The sequence below is a fragment of the Lygodium microphyllum genome, chromosome 5, assembly GCF_053477565.2.
Source record: "Lygodium microphyllum isolate KBCC chromosome 5, Lygodium_microphyllum_v1.1.10, whole genome shotgun sequence".
In the NCBI taxonomy this organism is placed as follows: Eukaryota; Viridiplantae; Streptophyta; class Polypodiopsida; order Schizaeales; family Lygodiaceae; genus Lygodium; species Lygodium microphyllum.
Genome location: NC_141139.1, coordinates 36,055,371 through 36,079,851, shown reverse-complemented (window position 1 = coordinate 36,079,851; position 24,481 = coordinate 36,055,371).

The following is a 24,481-nucleotide window of genomic DNA, read 5'->3' as shown; positions in this document are numbered from 1 at the left end:
GGTAAAATGGATCATATGGCTAAAGACTGCTATAAAAAGTAGAATGACATCATGAATGGAAAATTGCAACAAGGGAATTATGCATCTTCTAGTAGACAGGGTGATGACAGAAATGAGCATTTGTTTATGGTGCAGTACATGACCAATTCTGTGACAAGTGCAGAAGAAAGCAACGATGTGTGGTATGTTGACTCAAGTGCATCAAACCACATGACAAGTCATACAGAATGGATGCAAGATGCAAGGAAAATGGAAAAACCAGGATTTGTGGAGACTGGTGATGATACTGCACATCCTATTGTGCAAATTGGAAAATTTCCTTTGTCTATGCAGGATGGGAAAAAGAAATACCTATCGGATGTATTTCATGTCCCGAATATTACCAAGAACCTAGTTTCTGTTGGTCAAATGGTTGAGCAGGGCTTGCAGGTCAGATTTAATTCTCATGGATGCTTTGTTGAGGATATGAAAATAAAAGGTCGCTTGATAGCAAAAGGAAAGAAGAAGGGCATAATGTTTAGGTTGGATGCAGACATGCTTGAACTGAGTGCAGCAATATTTGCACATGGGACCGGTGTAGTTGCAGATATTGATATCTGCCATAAACGCATTGGTCATGTTAATGTACAGCGACTTAAATCAATGCAAGCCCAAAATATTGTTGCAGGATGGCCTAAATTCAAGGTTGTAGAAATGCATAAGGTATGTGAAGCCTGTCAGTTTGGAAAACAGGCAAGGAAACCATTTCCTAGACATGTTCAAGAGAGTGAGAAGCCATTGGAATTAATCCACTCTGATGTGTGGACTACTAAAGCTGCATCTCTTGGAGGCTGTCATTATTTTGTCACTTTTATTGATGACTATAGTAGAAAAGTTTGGGTGTATTTTATGAAAAAGAAAAGTGAAGTTTTTGGGCATTTCAAAACTCTTAAAGCTATGGTTGAAAAAGAAACAGGCCTGCAAATAAAATGCCTAAGGTCAGATGGAGGGGGAGAGTACCTCTCAAATGAGTTTGCAAGGTTCCTGCAGGAGCATGGCATAAAGCAGCAATATTCATGCAATCATACCCCACAACAAAATGGAATTGCAGAAAGAAAAAGCAGGCATATTGGAGAGGTATCTCGTGCCATGCCCAACGAAAAAGACTTGCCAGATTTTTACTGGGCTGAAGCAGTTGCTACAACAGTCTACATAATGAACAGGACTCCCACTGCAGCAATACATGGGATGACTCCAGAGGAGAGGTATACTGGTAGGAAACCAGATATTTCTCATTTGAAGATTTTTGGTTACATTGCTTATGTTCATGTGCCAAATGAGTTGAGATCCAAGTTGGATCCAAAAGCTGAGAAGTGCATCTTTATTGGTTACTCTCTGCAGTAGAAAGGGTATAGATGCTATAACCCTTCTACTCGTAAGTTTACAGTGAGCGGAGATGTTGTTTTTTATGAGATGAGTAGTTGGTATAAACCAATAAATGTGATTGATGATGTAGATGCACAAAATGGTAATGCTACACAGAATTCACAGCAGCAGTCACAAAATATTAGTGGACCTGGAGTGTCCTCTAGCAATGGTTCACATTCTTCGCCATGGACAGGCAGATTGAGATCAGGAGAATCTCCTCAAAACAATGTAGATAGTGGTATGCAGGTTTCACGAAAAGGAAAGGAGAAGGTAGATCAGCCCATGTTTGATGTGAATGCAGGTCACTCTTATGTGGATGGTGAATCCAGTGGCTCAGAACAGAGCATTGATGATGAGTTGGGTATTCCTTCTATTGTTACACCTGGAGTAAGGAAGACCAGGGATGTTTTGAAAGCACCTGGGAGTGAACCTACTTTGCGCAGGTCTACCAGAGTTAGGTATCCTGTGGATAGGCTGAAATATGATGGATTTATAGGCATTTACTATGCCTATATGGTCAAAGTGATACAGGAACCAGAACCCACTTCTTTTGAGCAAGCCATTGGAAAAGAAAAATGGGAGAAAGCCATGGATGAAGAAATGGATGCCTTGGAAGCAAATGCTACATGGAAATTGGTACCTTTGCCTAAAGGTAATAATGCAATTGGCTGTAAGTGGGTTTATAAGGTGAAGCACAATGCAGATGGTTCTGTGAACAGATACAAGGCAAGATTAGTAGTCAAGGGGTATGCACAAACATATGGCATTGATTATGAAGAAACATTCAGTCCGGTTGCAAGGATGGCAACCGTAAGAGCAATCATTGCTATGGCTGTATCAAAGGGATGGACTTTACATCAGATGGATGTAAAGATTGCCTTCTTACATGGTGATTTGTAAGAAGAGGTCTATATGGAACAGCCACCAGGTTATGTGCATGCTGTTCATCCCGAGTTTGTTTGCAAGTTGAAGAAAGCCTTGTATGGCTTGAAGCAAGCACCTAGAGCATGGTCTGACAAGATAGGACAGTATCTTGTCACTATTGGCTTTCAGATTTCCAAGGCAGATTTCTCACTTTATGTGAGAAAAATAGAGAAAGGTATTATGCTTCTTGTCATTTATGTTGATGATTTGATTATGACAGGTGATAGTGATGAAGATATCCTCCATGTGAAAATGCTATTGAAGCAAAAGTTTGAGATGAAGGATTTGGGAGAGCTACGTTATTTCTTGGGCATTGAGGTGATTAGATCACCAAGTAGGATATGGCTCTTGGAGAGGCAGTATGGATTGGACATGCTGTCCAAATATGGGATGACAGGCTGTAAGCCTATTTCAATTCCTTTGGAGCAGAATGTGAAGCTGAGCGCAAATGCAGGTGAGCTTCTGGAAGACCCTACTATGTACAGACGCACAGTAGGAAGTTTGATTTATATGACTATTACCAAGCCAGATTTGAGCTATGCTATTGGATTGGTAAGTCAGTTTATGCAGGCTCCAAGGAAACTGCATTTGGATGCGGCTAGACGCATACTCAGGTATGTGAAGTCCACATTGCAATATGGACTACTTTATGAGACTGGGGTTGAGATACAGTTGCATGGATACACTGATGCTGATTGGGCTGGTAGTATTTCTGATAGACGATCTACTAGTGGATATGTGTTCTCTTTTGGAAGTGCTGCAGTCACTTGGAGCAGTAAGAAACAGCCTACAGTTGCCTTGTCGAGCACAGAGGCTGAGTACAGGGGCGCAGCAATGGCTGCATGTGAGGTAGCTTGGTTGCATAAGCTACTTTATGATATGCATCAGCCTACAGATGGGCCAATTGTCATTTATTGTGACAACATGAGCAGTATACACTTGGCAAATAACCCAGTCTATCATGCTAGAACAAAGCACATTGAGGTGCATTATCACTATGTGCGGGGGAGGCTTTTACTAGGTCTTATTGATCTAGTTTATGTCAGTAGAGAGGATCAGATAGCTGACATATTCACGAAGGCATTGGGCGCAGAGAAGCTGCGCAAGTTCAAAGACCTGCTTGGTGTGCAGGAATTGGGATTGAGCTCGAGGGGGAGTGTTGAGATATAGAGCTCCACTCACGATATGCCAGGGTGACCGTTGTGCATTTATGTCACCGACTTGTTAGCTGTAGATGCGGTTGGTACACCGCCCATGAATAATAGCTAGATGATAGCTATCTTTATCTACTCTAGTTCGTGGCTCAGTTAGTATGCCACCTTAGTTAGTTGAGTTTGGTTTGAGACCCATATATAGGGTTCTTCTATTTCTATGTACTAGAGTTCTTTTGGCTTACACAACTAAGAAGAGAAAAACTATTTTCAGTCTCTACCTTTGTGTGTATTCTCCCATTGTGCAAGCAAGAAAGCTACAAGTGAGACTCCTTCCTTCTCTCCCACAATCTTGACATTGTCCTTCTTTTGTTTTTCTTGGTGATTTTGTAGCTTCTCTAGCCTGCCTACATAATACTTGGCCCAAAGCAACATTCACCTTCTCACTAGTTGAGTCCTCTTCTCCTCCTTCATGTCCTCTCTCTTTCTCCACAACAACACTATCTATTAAGAAAAGTTATCTCTTGCTCTCTCTAGCTTACCTAGAGGAAGAAGAAGTGCTTTCAAGGGGGCAGGGAGGTTTGGTTGTGGTGGAGTGGTAGAGGGGACACGATTGCATATGCTTCCTATTGCCACTTCCCCTTTACAAGTGATTTTAATACATTCCTCAACCTATTTAGATGATAGCACTTGACCTTGAGGGTGAGGGGTTGAGTTCGCATCCTTAGATGTCTCTTCTAAACCTAGACCTAGAACTTGTATGCATCACATATATTTAAACTCCACTTATGAGTACTTACGTAACAACATCAAGAGGTAAACTACATACCATGTTTTTAGCAAACCATTGGACTATTTTTTGTTTCTCAACAACATTTTCATTTCCTTGAATACCCATGCTCTTGGTCCCTTTTTTATAAATAGCATTAATAAGCACTCCAACATGTCCTAAGCATAGACCTTGATAATTTGTCATCTAGCTAATAACACCTTGCCCCACATAATTCTTGTAAGAAGTTGGGAATAAGGATTTAGTGTAAATAACATTGATATTATGCCATGTCACACTAACATTGGTATAAAAGGAGAGGATATGTAAATTTTCACATCTTTTTGACACATTAATACAATTACAGTCTTTCTCTCCCATCTTGCTCACAGCTTCTATGGCTTCTCCCTCTTTCCTGTCTTTCTCTCTCTAAATCTAGTCTTTCTCTCTCCTCGCCACTCTTCTTCTCTCTCTTCTTGCAGTCTTTTTCTCTCTTCTACAGTCTTCTCTCTCCTCTTTCTCTCTCCCTAGTTCTCTCTCTGACAAGTGGTATCAGAGCTCAATTGCATCAATATGTAGCCTCCAAACCTGTCACTTGCTACTCAATTGTATCAATTTGTTGACTATATTGCTGAAAACCATCATTCTTCAACTTCAAGCGTTCTACAAACACCCCTAAGCCTGCAACAAAGTCTCCAACCATTTATTAACTCTTTTTGTATGTCCATCAGTTTGAGGATGATAAGCCGTAGATGGAGCCAATTTAGTGCCCATAGTTGTAAATACCTCTTGCCAAAAGTTACTCATAAACTTTGAGTCTCTATCATGGACAATCACTTGCGGTAATCCATGTAGTCTAAAAATCTGCTCCATAAACTGGTTGGCCACTTGAGAAGCAGTAAACTGAATCTTGGTTGGAATAAATGGGCTGCCTTGGTGAGTCTACAGACGTCTACCACCACATAAATACTATTCCATCCTTTCTTGGTAGTAGGTAAGCCAGTAATGAAATCCATAGTAATATGAGTCCATTTATGGACAAGCTAAATTGTGTTCCCACAGATTTATAGCAGCCCATTAGAGTTCACGTGGCTAATGGTGAAGAGGAAATGAGTACACAGATATGCCCATAGGTTTCTTTATAGTTGGCTGAAAATTTTGAAGCCAAGGTAAACCTGATCACTTTGGAAATGGGGCCTATAGATATTGTACTCGGTTGTGATTGGTTGATGAAACTAGGCAGGATCACTATGGATTTCTCACAGTTGTATATGGAGTTTATCTCCAATGGACAGCTTATCCATTTACAAGGAATTCCTAGTAGATCAGATTTTCAGCTTATCACCATTCAACAACTCAAAAGAGAGTATAAGAAGCGCTCACAAATATTTGTTTTGCATTTGAATAAAGAAACACAGGATCGGCCCAATAATTCAGCAAACCATCCAGCCTTGATAGCTCTTCTTGAGGAGTATAGAGATCTATTTAAGGTACCTACTTCATTGCCTCCTTAGAGAGCAGTAGATCACCCCATTGACTTGGAGCCCAACTCAAAGACAATTAATAAGCCACCTTACAAATTATCAAAGTGTGAATGAGAGAAAGTAGCCAAGTAAGGAACTTCTTGAAATGGGATTCATTGAACCAAGTTCTTCACCTTATGCATCCCCAGTCCTGTTAGTCAAAAAGAAAGATGGATCTTTTAGAATGTGCATTGACTATAGGGATCTTAATAAGATCACAGTGAAGAACAGGTATCCTATACCCAGGATTGATGATTTGCTTGATGAGCTTAAGGGGCTCGATTTTTTACGAAGATTGACTTGAGGTCAGGGTACCATCAGATTCGCATGCAAGAAGGTGATGAAGTCAAGACTGCTTTCAGGACTGATCGTGGGCTCTATCATTTCTTAGTGATGCCATTTGGGCTTACAAATGCTCTAGCTACCTTCCAAAGCCTGATGAATAAGATTTTACAACCTTTCCTCTTTCAGTTTGTCTTGGTGTTCTTTGATGACATTCTGATCTACAACAAGACTTTGCAGGATCAATTGGCACATATGAGGAGGGTTTTTGATGTATTGAGACATCATAGGCTTTTTGCTAAGGAGAAGAAGTGTTCTTTCATGCAGAGTGAAGTGAAATACTTGGGACATATTGTTAGTGAAAAAGGAATACAGGTTGATCCCAAGAAGGTGCAATGTATAAAAGATTGGCCAACGCCTACTACTACTACCTCTCTTAGAGGATTCCTTGGTTTATCTTCATTCTATCGCCAATTTATTAAGCATTATGTGGCAATTGCAGCTCTTTTGACTGATAGGTTGAAGAAGGAGGCTTTCTTTTGGGATGCTCTTGGCGGATAGCAACTTCAACCAGTTAAAGGAACTCCTTACCTCTGCTCCTATCTTAGTATGCCCGGACTTTTCCAAAGAATTTACTATACAGCGTGATGCTAGTGGCCGTGGCATTAGGGCTGTTTTGCTTTAGGAGTATGGAGTAATTGCATTTGAGAGTCGTAAGCTTACAGATAAAGAAATGGCCATGAATTTTTATGACCAGGAGATGCTTGCTATCTTACATGCAATCAAGAAGTGGCACCATTACTTATATGGCAGTCGATTCAGAGTACATAGTGATCATAGGGTACTTAAGTATTTCCTTACTTAGTCCAATCTTACTCCAAAGCAACTTCATTGGGTAGCTACATTACAGAATTATGATTTTGACGTCACTCATATAAGGGGCAAAGATAACATAGTGGCTGATTCTCTTTCTCGTATGTGGGCCTACAAAGTTTCAGCTATGACAGAATTGCATAATGACTGGATTGAAGAATTACAGGAGGCTTATCTTTTAGATGAGAAATGCAGCCAAATATTTCAGAAATTACAGCAAGGTCTTATGGAAGAAAACTCGCATTACCAACTTAAAAATGGCCTTATTTGGTTGAAAGGCAAGATTGTAATTCCTTTCTACTTCTTCTTTTAAGCGGAAAATTATGGAGGAGCTACATTCTTCGCCTCTAGCTGGACATTTAGGAGTTTTCAAGACCTATGACACGATCAGTAAAAGCTTTTATTGGAAAGGACTGTGGAAAGATGTCAAGGACTTTGTTATGAAGTGTATGCCTTGTTAGCAGAATAAGGACAGCACCCATAAGCCAGGAGGTTTGTTACAGCCATTACATATTCCTACTGGTAAATGGACTCATATTACTATGGATTTCATTACTGGCTTGCCTACTACCAAGAAGGGATGGAATAGTATTTATGTGGTGGTAGATAGACTCACCAAGACATCCCATTTTATTCCAACCAAGATTCAGTTTACTGCTTCTTAAGTGGCCAGCCAGTTTATGGAGCAGATTTTTAGACTACATGGATTATCGCAGGTGATTGTCCATGATAGAAACTTAAAGTTTATGAGTAACTTTTGGCAAGAGGTATTTACATCTATGGACACTAAATTGGCTCCATCTACGGCTTATCATCCTCAAACTGATGGACAGGCAGAAAGAGTTAATAAATGGTTTGGAGACTTATCTTTGCCATTTTTGCTATGATGTCCAAACCTCATGGGATTCTTGGTTACACTTGGTTGAGTTTGCTTATAACAATTCTACTCATGCTAGTATTGGAGTTTCACCCTTTGAGGCTTTGTATGGTTACAAGGTACCCTTACCCATAGTCATCTTTAATGAAAAGATCAATCCTCATGGGAAGGAAGAGTTGGAAAGAATGCAGACCCTTCTTCAGCAATGTAAGGTGAATCTAAGGAAGGCTCAATATCAAATGAAGATGTATGCTGATGAGAAGAGGAGGCCTTTAGAGTTCCAAGAAGGAGAGTTGGTTTTGTTGAAGGTGCCCAAGTCCAAGTACTCTACATTAAAAGATGGATCTAGTAATAAGCTTGCCCACAGGTTTTATGGTCCTTACCGAGTCCTTAAGCGAATTGGAGATTTGGCATACAGACTAGAGCTTCCCTCTTCTACAAAGACTCATAATGTCTTCCATGTTAGTCAGCTCAAGCTCTTTTATGGTGATCCAGTGGATATAATTGATGAGCTGCCACCTATTGATGAAGTCAGTCTTATTCAATACATCCCAGAGGTTGTTATAGGTCAGCGTGAGAAGAAGCTTCGATCACGTTCTATTGTGGAATATTTGATCAAATGGAGAAATTTACCACCTGAAGAAGCTTCTTGGAGACCTGATTCTATATTGGATGAGTTTCCTTTCTTGAATGATACATTGGTGGTGGCTGAAGCCTATTGCTTATGGAGCTAGTAATGATGCATACTGGTTCAGGACAGCACGCTATTTTAGAACAATTTTTATCGTGCATAATTTTTAGAATTAAGCTATCTACATGGGCTTAAAGTACACTTCAAGAGCTTTGTTTTGATATATGGCACGTCCCATTTGGACACTTCTACTAGAAGTTATGGCAGATTTGGTCCAGTAGGGTCTGTTTACACAGCAAGCTGTCTACTTTGTTTTGAGATTATTTGTTGAAGACTTTATGGCTCCATATACTTTTGAAGTACTCCAAATCATGTATATAGCTGGGGCTTACTTCAGTTCTTCAATTTCAGCTCATGTAGTTGGTCATACTTCATTTATTCCCCATTTGTAAAGCTGTAAAAAGCAGAGTAGTACTCTGTTCTATCCATCTTTTTCTAGTTATTTTCGAGTTTGTTTTTGAGGGCAAAAACTTTTAGAAAGGGATGGATTGTAAGAAGCTGGGAATAAGGATTTAGTGTAAATAACATTGATATTATGCCATGTCACACTAACATTGGTATAAAAGGAGAGGACATGTAATTTTTCACATCTTTTTGACACATTAATACAATTACAGTCTTTCTCTCCCATCTTACTCACAGCTTCTATGGCTTCTCCCTCTTTCCTATGTTTCTCTCTCTAAATCTAGTCTTTCTCTCTCCTCGTCACTCTTCTTCTCTCTCTTCATACAGTCTTTCTCTTTCTTTTGTAGTCTTTCTCTCTCTTCATACAGTCTTTCTCTCTCCCTAGTTCTCTCTCTGACAATTCTCACCACTAAAAAATCACAACATAGCCATCATGTTGAAACTCTTGTGTAGCCCATCAAGTTTCTTGTCTAAATAAGTGATTAGCAAGGTATTGGTTTCTCTCTTTATATTATTCTCTCCAATAAGCAGTCATAATAAACTTTAACTTTGGAGAGACATAAAAAGAGAGATGAAATAAGGAGAGAGAGAGAGAGAGAGAGAGAGAGAGTGTGTGTGTGTGTGTGTGTGTGTGTGTGACACACAATTCCTAACAATATGCCAAGACTAAGTTAGAGGAAAAACATATACCTTTCATGTTTCAGGCCAACTATAATGGCCTATGAGACAATCTAAAGTACACCCATGTCTATTGTTAGCTCATTAGTATAGTGTGGTTAGCATTAAAATGAGTGGCCTATGAAACAATGTTGAAAATAAGTGTACAACAAGACAATGCTAAAGTTCAAGCATGCCTAGTCTCATCTCATCAATAGAATGAAAAAGAAGTTCTAATCTAACACTACCCTTTATGGAACCATGGTGCAACCTCCTTGGTCACACTCCTACTAGACAAGGTTGTTGTGCTTGGCAAAGTGAAATTGCTTTGTCTAATGCGCGCGTCCAATGCTCGGGGAGGTCACTCATGAATATATGTGTGCATCACATGGGTTAAAAATAAGGTTATTTTAAAATACTATTTTTTACATACAAAAGGGTGTAATACAAAGGGGTTATTTACAAATAGAATAGAAAAGGGTTGTATTTTATTCATGGAAAATTCATAGATAAGGATATTTATAAGTAGGCCTTGAATGCACTTGATGTAGAGAATATACATATAGTGACCTCCTGGAGGTCCAATGTGAGTGACTCTATGGTGTGGAATGGAGACACACACACACACACACACACACACACACACACACATTCTTATGTTAAATCTTTTTGTAGCCCAAAAGGGGGGGGGGGGGGTTGGCACACTATTCTAAGAAACAAAATTCAAAATACATAGATGTGAGAAAGAGAGAGAGTTATTGATTCATATGTTAAATATTTTTGTAGCCCAAAAAGGGGGGTGTTGGCACACTATTATAGGAAAAAAAGTTAAAATACACACACACGCATGTGCGTGTCGCGTGCGCACACGCATGCATGCATGCACATATATACATATATAAAATATGAATCCATGGGAGCGATTGCCATTTAAAGATCTATTTAAAAAATAGAGATGCATTGAGAAAGAAGGAGAGAGCTAGAATTGTATATAGAAAAAGCTCGAGTCAAAGTGCATGGACATGGCTACAATTATCTATCTACTCTTTTTCTTTGTGTTGCTTTTTGTGGTTGTTTTTCCATTTTTTCACTGCTCTTTGAATTCACACTTCTTTTTAAATTTTGTATTTTTTAATGTTCTTCTTGCATTTTCTATTTAAACTTTTCTTCATATGTTTAGGTTTCAAGAAGAGCTCATTGAAGTGTATTTTGTTACATTTTTTGTTGAGTGATACTGTAATTATAAATATTTTAATTTTTCCTCATCTATTTCACATGAAGGAGAGAGAGAGAGAGAGAGAGAGAGAGAGAGAGAGAGAGAGAGAGAGAGAGAGAGTTAATGTCTCTAAAAGGCCAATGTGGCCTATGATACCAAAGCAATGCATACCATGATGTTGTGTTTCTCATCTGGAACGAGAAAATATGAAAAACATACCTATAAGGTTGAAAAGTGAAATAATGTCCTATAGAAAGAAAACATGACGGTGATCTAAAAATAAAATTAGAAAAAGGAAACTCTCCAGCAATGAGATGTATGTCCTCTAAGGAGATGTATCTCTACATGGTTGAGGCGTCTCGATATTTGGCTCCTGGCGCTCAATGATGGCTCTAATTTGTTTGTGGTGTGGATGTCTAGCAAGCTGCATCTCCTATAAGTTGAGTAGTATTTTTTGGAGCTTATTTCCTCCTTGCTCCAATTGTTTCATCACTCAGTACTTTAACTTCGGGTATTTCCAACCCTATGGGAAGCAATGAATCCTTTCCATGGACCAAGTGATGTGGAGAGAACTCACTTTCTCACTTTACAATAAATCTATAAGCCCATAAAACTCTTGGAAGCTTTAGGTCGCAAGTTGTTCCACATCCTTTTGTGTTGTTGGTGATCATCAAGATGATTTCATTGTTGAATTGTTTGGTCATGCCCTTACATTGAGGGTAGTATGGGGTGGTATGCCTATGCTTTATGCCAAATTTATCATAGAGATACTTAATGAACCTCCCTCTAAAACCTAGTCCATTTTTAGTCACAATTTCCAAAGGTACACCATACCTTTAACAAATATCTTCATAGATAAACTTAGAAACTTCTTTCTCATTGACTTGTTGAATAGCATGATCCTTTACCTACTTAGATAAGTAATCAACTACAGTTAGAACAAGTCGTGCACCTCACAATCATGGGTAGTGGTCCTACAAACATTACAAGCAAGTCCTGCACCAATGAGCAACATCTCTCCATGAGGATGGCCATACATTGCCTTCCATCAAAATCTTATTTGTAGTGGTTTTGAAAGCACAATGACCTCCACATGCTCCTTCATGATTGGCTTACAAAATGTGTTTTAACTCTACTTGTTAAGGTATTTGAGGATACATTACATTTGCACCTTTCATATACAAGTCATCACCAACAAAAAGAATATATTTTGTTCCCCTCTTTACAAAATAATACTTTTGATTCTTCTCTAATGTGTCAAGAATCTACAGCTAACAAGTCAGTGACATAAATGCACAACGGTCACCGTGGCATATCACGAGTGGAGCTCGATATCTCAACAGACAAGGGCAACCATGAGAAAGGGAGCCAAGTGGCAAGATAATTATGGTATTGAAATATAGGTAAGGACATGTGTACCATTTCCACCCATGTTCTTGTGTTAATTAATAGCCATAATGACAATCAAATAAGTGACTTTCACTACAAGATATAGGCCTTATACCGACATTTAAAGCGACGAAAATGCAAACAACAAAATTTGCCCCTGTCGTCGCAAAAAGCGTCGTTATTGGCGACGCCATAGAACAGTCGGTATTGGCGTCGGTATTGGCGTTGCTAGCGACGCTGATAACGATGCCAATACCGATGCTAATAGCGATGATTTGCGACATGTATAACGATGCTAATAGCAACACGAGCAATACAATTTGCGATGCTAATAGCGATGGTAACAGGGATAAAAAAGTTTTGTGGCAGGGCAGATATAGCACTATGTGCTTTATGAGAGCCATACGAAATAGTTTTTGCACTACTGTGTACAATGTGCTTGCAAACAAAAACAATGTATACTGAAATCATAAAACTGATACATGAAATAAATACATGATCGCATAAAAAGCAATTGATATAATCATGACAAGATATCACTAATACATAGAAAATGTCTACATAGATCAGGCGACTCAAAAATAAAGGTATGTGAGCTCCAGGGATCCAAGGGCGAGCTACACATCCTCGTCCCCCGAAAGCTCGTCCCGCTGCAAAGGAGCATCGAACGGACTCTGTAGAAAAAGAAACAACACATCAGTCCACCATACAATAATGCATTCAAATATCTCATGGGAACTACGGACAAGAAAGATGGGTGACTTACAAGGCCGCCACGTCTATACAATCGGTCGATCAATGCATTGAGACCGTGCCTCTTTGCATATCGAGTCTCAAGGCCAGTCGGATCGCGATTTGTAATGGAGTGCTGCAAAGAAAACAAAATGCTAACTGTTAGAAACATGATTGTCAGTACAAAGAATATTTCAAAAAAATAAACAAGCAAAATAAAAGAAAAACTTACAAAGTCCTCCAAATATGTCATGTGGCCGCCACTCCCAAGATGATGGACCACTCTAGCCTTGAGTCGTGCCCTCGCCGCCTCGCGCTGTTGACTCCAACGTCCTGGAGAATCTGTAGCCTCCTCCCTCAGTCGACGCCAGTCATCTGCATCTAACCACTCAGGCTTTGCAGCCCCACTCTTGATTGCCTTGCGTGCGTCGGATCGTCTATGTGACATGTATGCGCACATGCAATCCATCATCCAGCCCGTAGAGAATCTATCTACTGCGGCTAGCACCGGAAACTCCTCGTGCAAGGATGCTACTATGTAGTCCTTGCTCCCCTCCGATATGTTCTTCCAATGATCCAAGACGTTGTGCCGAAAAACTTGTTGGCACAACTCTCTCATGCGAGCCATCACCCTCCTCCCCTCATTATTCATGATGATGGCTCCTGACCTACTATCAACTAGATATCCATAACCCCCAGGAGTCTGCCTAAGATGGGTCCTCTCCCATCTGCATCCACGCTCCTGGGCATATCCAGGAGACCCCTATGCATCCGATGTACCGATGGGGGTAATATCTCTCGGAGTGGCACCCACAAAGGTGCCACCTGCTGAGCTGACGGCTACACAAAAGCCGAAGTAACTGGAGTAGACGTCCCCACAGGTGTGACAAATCCTGGAGGTGACGCAGCTCCAACTGAACGACGAGATGGAGACACCACGTCTGTGTCTCCATAGCATCCACCTGAGCCATGAGAGCGAGGAGTCGCATCTATATCCCGTGTCGACCAAGGGCTCACTGCCTCTGTATCTCTGCAGCATCTCCTTGATCCCGATGCACTCCCTCCCTCTGGCCCAAGTCATGAGCATCGAGATCATCCGCTCGAAGCCGAAGCATCCAATCGCGCTGAAGCAGATCTAGTAAAGCGCCCTGTCTGAATCTGGCGATCTGGTCTGGAGACATGTGTGCGAAGATGTCATGTAACTCCTCATCGCTCATCCCTCAACTCATCTTGAAAATGTCACTTGCAAGACAAAAAATGATATTAGAATAATCAATTTAAATCATACAAAGCACAGTAATATAAATCATTTTAAAAAAATCTCACTTAGAATGCATATCTTATGTACCCTTATAAGCGATTGGTCAACGAATTGAGTAAGTGGATGCTCCAAGTATGAAGTATCCTATGGTCCCATGTTAATATCCTGGCCCAACTCCGCATACACTGGAAGGTCCATAGATATGTCACCACAAAAGAATGAGTCCGCCTCGTTCTCAAAGAATTCTTGAACTCCTGTATTTTCATCATTGTTAGCCGATGCTGACTCCAAGCTTTCGACGGCCTCCACCCCTTGCAATATCGACCCCTCTATTTGCATATTATCTTCATCTATGCTCGGAACATCGCTTTGATCATATACTCTTGCACTTCGGGGAGTTGAAGGTATAACATACTACCATCGAGGTTGTCGGGGGTTTGGATAGAAGATTACCTATTCACAAACACGTACAAGAGAGTTCAAACCATTGTGACATAAACCATGTCGTAATACAATTAGCAAGCAAATGAGTCCATGCACATGTTCACAATGGGCCGGCAACACAAAGTTGTCGTGCAAATCCATCCATTTTTTTTCGGAATCTATTTCGAGAAATCCAGATTGACCTCATTGAACTATTGCTTTAGCTCTTCCAAGTACCACTTTGAACCACTGCACATCGAATAATATCATGGAGAAGCTACGATAATCCACCGTAACAATACTTTGCAAGTTTCCAAAATACTCCATCTCATCCACAACCGTGTTTGGATCCGTTGCTCGCGCTGGCTCTCTTGCTTGAACCTTGCCATGATACCACAGTCCATTGTGGAGCGCATTTTGTTAATACGCTCCACGCGAAAATGCCGTCCGCGCGACCACGCTACACTATATATTTTGTACTGTACATTGAAACACTTAAATTAGATGTCACATATAAAATTTAGATACGATAGATTCTAAACCCCTCATCACCTTTGGACTACATCCCCTCGAGAATTCCCACTCCTCCATTGAGACCTCTATCCCTTCGGGAGACGTTGCGGTCAAAGCTCCATGCAACCATTGCGTTGACATAAACCGCGACATCTCCTCCATGCCTTCGGGATATCAAATTGGCCGATGACGCGTACTACGTCGAAATTCAGCTCGCGCTTCCTCTTGATCTGGTACTTGGCGAGCCACGTCTCCATAGAGGCATGGTGCAACATACAAAAGCGATTCACCTTCTCTTCCGTTGAGGCATCCATTCTTTTTTCTACCCCATTTCCAACCACCACATCTCCAATCAGTCTATCATCGTGCTTCAGCGACCATAGCATTTTATTGTCTGGTTCCACCGTTGGTAGCCATTGTGAAATATGCACTAGCGCCTCAGACACTAACCAACCTTCGGCCATGCTACCTTCTAGCCGAGCTCATTGTTGCATAAAGCCTTTCAGGGTTTTCATGAAGCGCTCCAAGAAGAACATCCATCGCGTATGGATAGGTCCAGCAATCTCCACTTCATCCACAAGATGCACAAGAAGGTGGATTTGTATCGTGAGCATGATGGTGGACATGTATTTCTCAAAGAGACAGACTGTCTCCACTGCTCCCCACTTCGCGGATTCAATAGAGGACATCTTAATCTCCTTCTATGAGATTCATTGCTCCAAAGTCGACAACTTGTAAATGGCCCCGTGCATTTCTGGAGTAAGATATCCTACGATCGTGATCGGTAGTACAAACTGCCACAAATGAGAAAGCATTATAAATAATGGCTACATTCCAAATAGCAAAATGCCCACACTAATTACAATCCATTCATAGTACAAACCTAACATATCTTATGCCAGTCATGGGATTTTAGCCCTGATAATTTGTCATCTTTAGAAAATGTGGACCTGAGAGAACGCATCATACCTATCGAAGTGCGGATAGACTTGATTACTTGCTTCACAATGCGCTCTTCTTTAGTGGACAAAACCCAAGGAGCGTGAGGAAGCTGCACGTGACCATCAGCACTCGACTATGGCCAAAGCGCCTCCATCTTACCTACTTCTTCAAATCCATTCGTGCCCCTATAGTGTCTCTCTTTCCTGTGATGTGGCCCCATAATAAGCTACCCACATTCTTGAAAATATGCATGGGATCCAACAAGTGGTTGACCTGTAAGTGGATCCAATATGGCAACTCGTAGAAAACTGAGAACTGCCACATTCCATTTGGATGTGATTCCGCGTGGATCATTTTCAACTCGTACCAACTTATGGCGTTCATATGTGTTGGAGGTCATCCAAGGAAACCTTCCCTGAGTTCATGATCCTCCGGCAAGAAAGCAGCATGTCCTTGATATACCATCTTATTCATGGTTTGTGACCTTCGGGAGTCTAATTGTGGCCCACACAATGGACATGCATGATAACCTGAGGTAAACAAACTTGTTCAAATACCACAACCTAGTGAATAATTGATTGAACGAGATAAAATATAGATATTACCAGCGAGAACAGAGGCCTGCTCACCTGAGCACTCTCCCAATCCCAGAAAGTCATGCATCCTCCACATGAGAATGGCTCGAATATTGGCTGACCGCCGACCATTGCACCTACTCATATCTTGCACAGTGACCCCCTCCTCCCACAAAATCTTAAGCTCATCGACTAATGGACGAAGATACATGTCCATATTTTTTACTTTGTAGCAGCCTAGGATGAGCAAGCTAAGGATGAGATGTCCTTTCTTCGTAGAAAGCCATGGAGGGATATTGTAGTTGACAAGGACTATAGGCCACACATTGTAAGAAGTTGAGCGCAGACCGAATGGGTTCACGCCATCCATTGCAAGACAGAGCCGAAGATTCCTTGGCTCTCGAGCAAAGCCTGGGAAGCTAGAGTCAATGTGGCTCCATGAGTGCGAATTCGCTGATATTCGTTGAACTCCATCCGTGGACCTATTTTGCACATGCCACATTATCAAGCTCGCCATGCCGGACGTACGAAACATGTGGTTTATGCGGGGGATAAGAGAAAAGTGTTTGAGAACTTTTTGAGGGATGGTTTGCCCTTGCAAGTCCTGTCGATATCTGTGAGCACCACACTTTGGACATGTCTCTATAGTCTCGTATTCTTCTCGAAACAAACATCAATCGTTGAACATGCATGGATGTTATTGTAGTCCATGCCAAGCTTCCGTAAAACATGTCGTGCATCATCACAAGACTCAGGCATGGTATTTGTAGGTGGTAATATATGATATTTCAATAACCTGAAAAAAATCATAAAACACCTTGAAAAAGCACAAATGTTTGTAATAATAGTGCCGAAAAAAAAATCAATGAAGCGTATGTACAAGGTACCTGAACAACTCGGTCACACTCATATCGCTCCACCCGTATTTTGCTTGCGCACTTAAGAGTGCAAGCAGTGTCTTCAGCTGAGATACTCGGCACTCATCATATAATGGTATGGATGCTTCCTCTCTAAGCGAATCAGAAGTCTCGACATCCATGGGAATCAATGCATCAATCATTGCCTCCATCTCAGGCTCCAAGATGGAAGGTAGGTCTAGACGATTGCATATCTCCTCTGGCATTGACGGTATAGATTGGCCTTGCGAGTGGTGGATTGGCTCTTGCAGTCCATCCATCGCACACCCACGTACTCTTCTAATTGGTCGCAAAGGGTGCACTCCCCCTTGGGATGAGACATCACCTCCCTAGATAGAAAATTTGCCAGCAAGACCCAATCTTATTGTATATGGTATTCAATTAGCTTGCGAGTACAATGCATGATTGATATTAACTTCAAATTACCGTTTGCTAAAAATCTGCAATCGCTTGATCAATGATCTCAGATTGAAACTCGCCAAATCGTCGTACTGTTCTATAGACAATTGACGTTTTCGTCTAATTGCCAACTTGCATTGAGAGCAAGGACATAGGACACACTGATTAAGATATGCCTTGCAATCTTGAACAACAGGACTTCGTTTTGCATCTTATCTACGTTACAATAAACAATTTGTTTTTGTTATCATTCTTTTCTTTCTCTCTCTCTCTCTCATTCCTTTTTCTCTCTCCTATCTCTCTCATTTCTTTTTCTCTCTTCTCTCTCTCTCTCTCATTTTCTTTTCTCTCTCCTCTCCCTCTCATTCCTCTCCTTCCCTCTCTCTTTTTCTCTCTCCTCTCTCTCTCATTCCTCTCCATCCCTTGCCCTCTCTCATTCCTTTTTCTCTCTCCTCTCCCTCTCTCATTCCTCTCCCTCCCTCGCCCTCACCCTCTCTTTCCCTATTAGGTATAATGATATTTCTCTTTTTCTCTCTTCTCTCTCTCTCTCTCATTTCCTTTTCTCTCTCTACTCTCCCTCTCATTTCCTCTCCCTCCCTTGCCCTCACCCTCTCTTTCTCTCTTTCCCTATAAGGTATAATGATATTTCTCTTTTTCTCTCCTCTCTCTCTCATTTCCTTTTCTCTCTCTACTCTCCCTCTCATTCCTCTCCCTCCCTCTCTCTTTTTCTCTCTCCTCTCTCTCTCTCATTCCTCTCCCTCCCTTGCCCTCTCTCATTCCCTTTTTCTCTCTCCTCTCCCTCTCTCATTTCCTCTCCCTCCCTTGCCCTCACCCTCTCTTTCTCTCTTTCCCTATTAGGTTTAATGGTTTTTCTATCTCATCTCTCTCTCTCATTTTTTCTCTCTCCTCTCCCTCTCTCATTTCGTTTTCTCTCTTCCTCTCCCTCTCTCGCCCTCACCCTCTCTTTCTATCTCTCTTTCCCTATTAGGTTTAATGCTACCTTCTTTCTTTTTCTCTCTCCTCTCTCTCTCTCTCATTTTTTCTTCTCTCTCCTCTCCCTCTCTCATTTCCTGTCCCTTCTTCACCCTGACCCTCTCTTTTTCTCTTTCTCTATTATTTTTAATAATTTTTTCTCTTTTTCTCTCTCCTCTCCCTCTCTCATTTTTTCTCTCTTCCTCTCCCTCTCTCATTTCCTCTCCCTCCCTCACCCTCACCCTCACCCATACCCCCTCTTGCTCTATTTGTCTATTATGTTTAACATCTTATCTATTTTTTTCTCTCCTCTCATTCTCTCCTTTTTTTCTCTCTCCTCTCCCTCTCTCATTTCCTTTGGCTCTCTTCCTCTCCTTCTCTCATTTCCTCTCCCCCTCCCTCTCCCTCTCTCATTTTCCTATTATGTTTTCGTCTCTCCCCCCTCTCCCTTTTCCTCTCTCATTCCCTCTCCCTCTCATTTTCTCTCTCTTCCTCCCCCTCACTCTCTCATTTCCTCTCCCCCTCCCTCTCCCTCTCTTTAATTTCCCTCTCTTTCTCCCTCTCCCTCTCCCTCATTTCTTCTCCTCTCTCATTACATACAAATTATACAAAAAATAAATAAAAAAGAGAGAGAATACACTCTCCCTCTCTCATTCCCTCTCTCTCTTCCTTTCTTTCTCTCTCATTTCCTCCCCCTCCCTCTCCCATTTCCTCCCTCTCCCTCTCTTTAATTTCACTCTCTTTCTCCCTCTCCCTCTCCCTCATTTCTTCTCCCTCTCACATTATATACAAATTATACAAAAATTAAATAAACAAGAGAGAGAATACACTCTCGTTCTCTCATTTCATTCCCCTCCCTCTTCCATTTCCTCCCTCTCACTCTCCCTTCCTCCCCCTCTCCCTCCCTCCCCCATTTCTTCTCTTTCCCTCTCTTTCTCTCTCATTTCCTCTCCCTCTCTCAATATATATACACAAATTATAAAAGCAAAAGGAAGAGGGAGAGAGAGAATGCACTCTCCCTCCCTCTCCCTCTCTCATTTCCTCCCCATCCCTCTCCCTCTCCCTCTCCCTCTCCCTCTCTTTCTCTCCCTCTCTCGTTTCCTCCCTCTCCCCTCTCCCTCTCCCTCTCCCTCTCCCCCTCCCCCCCTCTCTCTCTCTCTCTCTCTCTCTCTCTCTCTCTCTCTCTCTCTCATTTCATCCCCCTCCCTCTTCCATTTCCTCCCTCTCCCTCCCTTTCCCTTTCCCTCTCCCTCCCTCCCCCTCTCCCTCTCTCAATATATATACACAAATTATAAGAGCAAAAGGGAGAGGGAGAGAGAGAATACTCTCTCTCTCCCTCTCTCATTTCCTCCCCCTCCCCCTCCCTCTCCCTCTCCCTCTCCCTCTCTTTCTCTTTCTCTCCCTCCCTCTCCCTCTCCCTCTCCCTCTCTTTCTCTTTCATTTCCTCTCCTAAACAAGCAAAAGAGAAAGAGAATTAAACCCTAAACAAGCAAAAGAAGGAGATAATAGACTCACCAATGATATATGGCGAGGGTTTGGCGGCTCCTCTTCGCGATGAAGGCTCCTCCTCTCCTTTGCGAACGACAGCGGCGGTGGCAAGCCTTCTTCCTCTCCCTCTCTCACAACAGTTGCTCTCACTCTCAAAACAGTAGATTAAAATATGCGAAATAAACTCGCGCTCGGTTTCGGTCTGTTTTTTTCCCTCTGGGGCGTCACCATGACCTGCATCGCTACTCGCCATCGCTATAGGTTTAAATCCTTGTAGTGCTTGAGGTACAGAGAGTTCCTGAAGACATTCTACAATAATGTGTATGTTCAGGACATGTGTACTTTTGTCATGCTATTGGGTGGAGGCACCTAAGATGATGATTAGGAGGTCAACAATGACATGTCAAGATTGTGGAAGAGAAGGAAGGAGTCTCACTTGAAGCTTTCTTGCTTGCACAATGAGGGAATACACACAAGGGTGGAGGCTGAAAACAATTTTCCTCTTCTTAGTTGTGTAAGCCAAAAGAACTCTCTTACAAAGAAATAGAAGAACCCTATATATGGGTCTCAAACCAAACTCAACTAACTAAGGTGGCATACTAACTGAGCCACGAACTAGAGTAGATAAGGATAGCTATCATCTAGCTATTATTCATGGGCGGTGCACCAACCGCATCTACAGCTAACAAGTCGGTGACATAAATGCACAACGGTCACCCTGGCATATCACGAGTGGAGCTCTATATCTCAACACTCCCCCTTGAGCTCAATCCCAATTCTTGCACACCAAGCAGGTCTTTGAACTTGCGCAGCTTCTCTGCGCCCAATGCCTTCGTGAATATGTTAGCTATCTGATCCTCTCTACTGACATAAACTAGATCAATAAGACCTAGTAAAACCCTCCCCCGCACATAGTGATAATGCACCTCAATGTGCTTTGTTCTAGCATGATAGACTGGGTTATTTGCCAAGTGTATACTGCTCATGTTGTCACAATAAATGACAATTGGCCCATCTGTAGGCTGATGCATATCATAAAGTAGCTTATGCAACCAAGCTACCTCGCATGCAGCCATTGCTGCGCCCCTGTACTTAGCCTCTGTGCTCGACAAGGCAACTGTAGGCTGTTTCTTGCTGCTCCAAGTGACTGCAGCACTTCCAAAAGAGAACACATATCCACTAGTAGATTGTCTATCAGAAATACTACCAGCCCAATCAGCATCAGTGTATCCATGCAACTGTATCTGAACCCCAGTCTCATAAAATAGTCCATACTGCAATGTGGACTTCACATACCTGAGTATGCGTCTAGCCGCATCCAAATGTGGTTTCCTTGGAGCCTGGATAAACTGACTTACCAATCCAACAGCATAGCTCAAATCTGGCTTGGTAATAGTCATATAAATCAAACTTCCTACTATGCATCTGTACATAGTAGGGTCTTCTAGAAGCTCACTTGCATCTGTGCTCAGCTTCACATTCTGCTCCAAAGGAACTAAAATAGGCTTACAGCCTGTCATCCCATATTTGGACAGCATGTCCAACCCATACTGCCTCTCCAAGAGCTGTATCCCACTTGGTGATCTAATCACCTCAATGCCCAAGAAATACGCAGCTCTCCCAAATCCTTCATCTCAAACTTTTGCTTCAATAGCATTTTCACATGAAGGATATCTTCATCACTGTCACCTATCATAATCAAATCATCAACATAAATGACAAGTAGCATAATACCTTTCTCTGCTTTTCTCACATAAAGTGAGAAATCTGCCTTGGAAATCTGAAAGCCAATAGTGACAAGATACTGTCCTATCTTGTCAGACCATGCTCTAGGTGCTTGCTTCAAGCCATACAAGGCTTTCTTCAATCTGCAAACAAACTCGGGATGAACAGCATGCACATAACTTGGTGGCTACTCCATATAGACCTCTTCTTGCAAATCACCATGCAAGAAGGCATTCTTTACATTCATCTGATGTAAAGACCATCCCTTTGATGCAGCCATAGCAATGACTGCTCTTACGGTTGCCATCCTTGCAACTGGACTGAATGTTTCTTCATAGTCAATGCCATATGTTTATGCATACCCTTTGACTACTAATCTTGCCTTGTATTTGTTCACAGAACCATCTGCATTGTGCTTCACCTTATAAACCCACTTACAGCCAATTGCATTTTTACCTTTAGGAAAAGGTACCAATTCCCATGTAGCATTTGCTTCCAAGGCATCCATTTCTTCATCCACGGCTTTCTCCCATTTTCCGTTTCCCATGGCTTGCTCAAAAGAAGTGGGTTCTGGTTCCTGTATCACTTTGACCATATATGCATAGTGAATGGCTGTAAATCCATCATATTTCAGCCTATCCACAGGATACCTAGCTCTCGTAGACCTGCGCAAAGTAGGTTCACTCCCAGGTGCTCTCAAAACATCCCTGGTCTTCCTTACTCCAGGTGTAACAATAGAAGGAATACCCAACTCATCATCAATGCTCTGTTCTGAGCCATTGGATTCACCATCCACATAAGAGTGACCTGCATTCACATCAAACATGGGCTGATCAACATTCTCTTTTCCTTTTCGTGATACCTGCATACCACTATCTGCATTACTTTGAGAAGATTCTCCTGATCTCAATCTGCTTGTCCATGGCGAAGAATGTAAACCACTGCTAGAGGACGCTCCATGTCCACTAATATTTTGTGACTGCTGCTGTGAATTCTGTGCAGCATTACCATTTTGTGCATCTACATCATCAATCACATTTATTGGTTTATACCAGCTACTCATCTCATAAAAAACAACATCTCTGCTCACTGTAAACTTACGAGTAGAAGGGTTATAGCATCTATACCCTTTTTGCTACAGAGAGTAACCAATAAAGATGCACTTCTCAGCTTTTGGATCCAACTTGGATCTCAACTCATCTGGCACATGTACATAGGCAATGCAACCAAAAATTTTCAAATGAGAAATATCTGGTTTCCTACCAGTATACCTCTCCTCTGGAGTCATTCCATGTATTGCTGCAGTGGGAGTCCTGTTCATTATGTAGACTGTTGTAGCAACTGCTTCAGCGCAATAAAAATTTGGCAAGTCTTTTTCATTTAGCATGGCACGAGATACCTCTCCAATATGCCTGTTTTTCCTTTCTACAATTCCATTTTATTGTGGGGTATGACTGCATGAATATTGCTGCTTTATGCCATGCTCCTGCAGAAACCTTGCAAACTCATTTGAGAGGTACTCTCCCCCTCCATCTGACCTTAGGCATTTTATTTACAAGCCTGTTTCTTTTTCAACCATAGCTTTTAAGGGTTTTGAAATGCCCCAAAACTTCACTTTTCTTTTTCATAAAATACACCCAAATTTTTCTGCTATAGTCATAAATAAAAGTGACAAAATAATGACAGCCTCCAAGAGATGCAGCTTTAGTAGTCCACACATCAGAGTGGATTAATTCCAATGGCTTCTCACTCTCTTGAACATGTCTAGGAAATGGTTTCCTTGCCTGTTTTCCAAACTGACAGGCTTCACATACCTTATGCATTTCTACAACCTTGAATTTAGGCAATCCTGCAACAATATTTTGGGCCTGCATTGATTTAAGTCGTTGTACATTAACATGACCAATGCGTTTATGCCAGATATCAATATCTGCAACTACACCGGTCCCATGTGCAAACATTGTTGCACTCAATTCATACATGTCTGCATCCAATGTAAACATTCTGCCCTTCTTCTTTCCTTTTGCTATCAAGCGACCTTTATTTTTCATATCCTCAACAAAGCATCCATGAGGATTAAATCTGACCTGCAAGCCCTGCTCAACCATTTGACCAACAGAAACCAGATTCTTGGTGATATTCGGGACATGAAATACATGGGACAGGTATTTCTTTTTCCCATCCTACATAGACAAAGGAATTTTTCCAATCTGCACAATAGGATGTGCAGTATCATCACCAGTCTCCACAAATCCTGGTTTTTCCATTTTCCTTGCATCCTCCATCCATTCTGCATGACCTGTCATGTGGTTTGATGCACCTGAGTCAACATACCATACATCATTGCTTTCTTCTGCACTTGTCACAGAA